Raw genomic sequence first — 4,557 nt, forward strand, 5'->3', positions numbered from 1 at the left:
TACCTTGCGGGCAGCTAACATCATTCAAGGCAAACCCTCTTCCCAATCCCTGTCCAACTGCATACAATATGCACAAAATAATGACATTAATGTGCATAGTAGGCAGTGGATTGATTATGTTTAATGTGCAGTTGTATCAAAACCTTCTGAAAAAGATAAGTAAGGGTTGACCCTTGGTTACTCTGGATAATTTTTGAAATTCCAAAGACAGAAATAAATTTAGTTAGTGCTTTTACAATCGACCGCAGTGTAATACTACATAGAGGGTAAACTGCGGGAAAACGCGTATTCAAGCACATCACTGTGAATAAATAATTACTACCAAAATTTTAACAGGAATCTCCTCTTTTCCTCCAACCAAAGATACACACCCTCCTGTAATAAAAGGAGAATAAGAAGAGAAAAAGTAAACAGATTTTTGTTCAGTCTGTTGAGTTGCAGGAACAGACAGCTTAACAGGGGGATATAAACATTTAGATTTATTTTTAAGGACCAGACAATCCAGTTTCTAATGACCTTTCTCATGACAGTAATTGCACGTTTTACTCAGGTAAAATTTTCCCGTGAACACACAATCAGGTTTAAATGTGCCCATGAGGAAAAATACGATTGTTGCTCGGTTCATGGACATTACACAGACAGCTGGTCTCGAGTTTGCAAGTTCTCTTTCTCCCAAACAACAACAAAATAACACTTGACGTTGCTGGTTAGGTAAGAGATAGCTAACTAAAAACTTTTCTGGAGTTTCAACTGGTAGTTTAAATAAAACCCAATACAGTGATCCCAATGGCAGTAGTATAGTTCTACCTAATCTGGAACGGAAAATAACAGGTTTAAACCCAGCAATTAAGAAATTACGAAAACTGAACTTTTTTCAAACTGTAAATAATGCTAGAGTACTGTGGGATCCTCGTGCTAAACCCAAAGGTCTGCTAGGGGGACACCTGAATATTTGCAGTATTATTCCCAAAAGTGATCAAATTAGACATCTTCTGAGTCAAACTTAGATTATTTGTGTTTGTCAGAGACATGGCTTCATAAAAACTCCCCATCTTCTGCCTTACATATTCCTGCGTATAATGCCTTCAGGAAAGATAGAGCTGAGGGTGTGTGTGGTGGGGGTGGGGGGGGGTCCTTTTATATTAAGAATCACATATCATGTAAAGAGATTCAATGCCATGCCGAGACATATCTAGAATATATTTGTCTAGATGTTACGCTGTCACTACAAATGTCTTTCATTCCTCATTGGAGTGTATATGCCACCCTCTGTAAAATCTGTATTTTTTTGAGAAATTCTATGCTGTACTTAGGGAATGCACCTCAGGAAAGGAAGTAATTATGATGGGTGATTTTAATATCAACTGGGAAGACAAATCAAGTAAAAAAGCACTGAAACAAATCAGATAAATTTAATCTGACACAGCTAGTAAAGGGACCTACTAGGATAACTTCCACATCTAGAACTCAAATAGATTTGGTATTCAGTAATAGACCTGAGAGAGTGACTCAATTTAATTCTTATAGCCAGAAAACTCAATAAAAATCGACTCTATTTGACTTGTAATACAAAGGCTTGCCTATTAAGAATAACTAAAAATTATATATTTGAATTTGAAAATGCAATCAAGAACATTAACTGGAATGAATTAATATCTTCTACAAATGTAGATCAAGGTCAACTTTATTATACCCAAAGGGCAATTTGTTTTACAGCCAACAGTAAACCATATGCAAACAACAAACAAGCAACCACATCTTCATGAAAGTAATGTCCACCTTAAAACTGCAAAGCTTCCGCAGGTAGAACATACGCTGGTGGGCTTTCTTACATACAGCATCCACATGAGCCTCAAAGGTAAACTTTTCATCTATTACAGTACCAAGGTATTTAAATTGATGTACAACCTCAACAACATGATCATTAATGACCACAGGAGAGATAACTGTAGGATTCTTCCTCAAATCTATAATCATCTCTTTAGTTTTAAGTACATTAATGTCCAGAAAGGACAATTTACACCAATCAATAAAATCTGCCAGTACAGGACCATGATCAAGATCTTCACTATTTGAAAGGGAAACAATCACTGAATCATCCGCAAACTTGATGATATGATGCCTCTCTAGTTGCGTTTGACACTCACAGTGACCCAGTCGAAGAAAAAAGTACATCAGATAAAACTCTGTTTACTTTCACATGTTGAGACCTATCAGTTAAAAAAAACATATCAGCCCGGAATCAATATTATAAACCCTATTTAACCTTTCTGCTAAGATATGTGGCTGGATACAATTAAAGGCAGATGAAAAATCGATAAAAACTAATTGCACAAAAGTCTTTACACCCTCAAGATGTGCTAAAATCATGTTTAATATAGTACTTATCGCATCATCAACCCCCCTACCAGACCTGTAGGCAAACTGAAACGGATCTAAATTTTCCTGTACCATGGTCAAAAGCTTATCCTTCACAACCTTCTCAAATGTTTTCATAATCAAAGAGGTAAGTGCTACTGGCCTGTACTCATTTAAACATTGTGGTACATTATTTTTAGGCACCGGTACAATAATAGATTCCTTCCAGAGACGAGGAACCTTATGAAGGTGCAGTGACATACTAAAAATGAAACAGAAAATATCTGCCAATTGTTCTGCACGATTTTTAATAATACGACCTCCAATACCATCAGGGCCTGGACTTTTCCTCTCTTTAACACCCCGGAAAAGTTTTAAGACTATCAACATTTACGCTATTTTGCTCGAAGGAAGCATTTTTAAAAGCTACCAATTCCTGACTAAAATTATGAACATTAAAACGATTACAAAAAAACATTCAAATCATTGGCAAGATCAAAGTCAAGCTTCCCGTCAAAAGAAATATTACTTTTTTTAGAATGCATCCCCATCATGGACTTCAACCCCTCCCATGCAGAACGAGAGTTTCCAGTATTAAACATATACTCCACTTTATCCTTGTTTTTGTAATACCTTATACTGAGTCACATCACCTTGATTAAAACAAATGTTCCTCTGCATAATTGCGTTTTTTGCAGATTTAGTGACCCACGGTTTATTGTTTGGATAGATGCAAATTTCTTTCTTGGGGATAGTAAGGTCCTCACAGAAAGTAACATAAGTGGATACAGTCTCTGTAAGTTCATCTAAATCAACACAAGCATTTATAAACACATCCCAATTTGTGCAGCTAAAACAGTCCTGGAGAGAGTTAATAGATTCCTCCAACCACACCGGAACTAAGCGACGTTCCGGCTTAGTTTTCTTAAGGACCGATTTATATAACGGAACCAGGTACACAAGATTATGATCTGACATACCTAAGGGAGCTCTACAAAAAGATTTATACACTCCCTTCACAGATCCATAACATAGATCGAGACATTTCTTATAACGTGTAAAACAGGTTACATACTGATAAAACCACTCAAGGGACTTCCCCATTTTACAATGATTAATATCACCCATAACGAAGTTTGGTGCATCCGGCGTCATCCTTTAAAGTCTTTTCACAGTTTTTGCAACAATTCGAGTTGCCGTATCAACATTAGCCTTCGGGTGAATATAAACAAGCGTAACAAACAGCTGCGGGAACTCTCTTGGTAAACAATAAGGTCGTAGGGAAACAGATAAAAGTTCAATGTCAGTTGTACATAGGGTCTCCCTAACGACCACCGTACTACACCAGTTTTTGTTCACATAAAGACATAATCCTCCACAAAGTGATTTACCAGTCACAGCTGGATCTCTGTCCAAGCGATAGTGTTCCCCAAAACCATCAATTTCCAAATCGGAATAAGAATCTTGTTCCTTAAACCATGTTTCCGTAAAAGCAAGAAGACATGCACTGCTATACTCCTTAAGGAACTTAACATTTGCCTGAAGCTCATCCAATTTATTACGGAGTGACTGAGCGTTAGCCAACATAACCGTAGGGAGAGGCATGCGACGATGGCCTTGTCTCTTCAACCTCTGGCGCACGCCACCGCGACTCCCCCTCTTCCTCACCTTTTTCGGCTTGGATATCCATTCTCGATTCACCTCAGTAGTGTCCGACCGAATAAATTCTGCTGGAAACGCCGTCAGAGGATCCACCGTGCCAACTTCAAAGTTACGTAGTAGTAGGAGAAACTCGCGGCTATACCGTATAGGTTCACGGAAGTCGCAAAAAACCCTCAGAAAGTAGCAAAAAAACATAAAAAGTAAAAAAGAACCCGACATATTAAAAGTCATTGTTATAAACAAACAACACAATTGCTTTTAAAAACTACACTACACGCTACCAAACTGCTGCTGCGTGTCGCCGTACCACAGCGCCACCTCCGCCACAGCAGGTGATGCTGACACACCTTTTTTATCCACAATTCAAAACAAAACAATACGATTTCTAAAGAAAAGTAAATTTAAAGGTCCCAGTAAATATACTCTCCCTTGGATTATTGGTAAATTTACGGAAATTAATGAAGGAGAGAGTCTTAAGGAAAATTTGCAGGGCATGGTCTAAGTTAATGACTGATGGATATATCTTCACTTCTTTAA

Source organism: Sinocyclocheilus grahami, unplaced genomic scaffold, assembly GCF_001515645.1.
Source record: "Sinocyclocheilus grahami isolate Dianchi unplaced genomic scaffold, SAMN03320097.WGS_v1.1 scaffold1404.1, whole genome shotgun sequence".
NCBI lineage: Eukaryota > Metazoa > Chordata > Actinopteri > Cypriniformes > Cyprinidae > Sinocyclocheilus > Sinocyclocheilus grahami.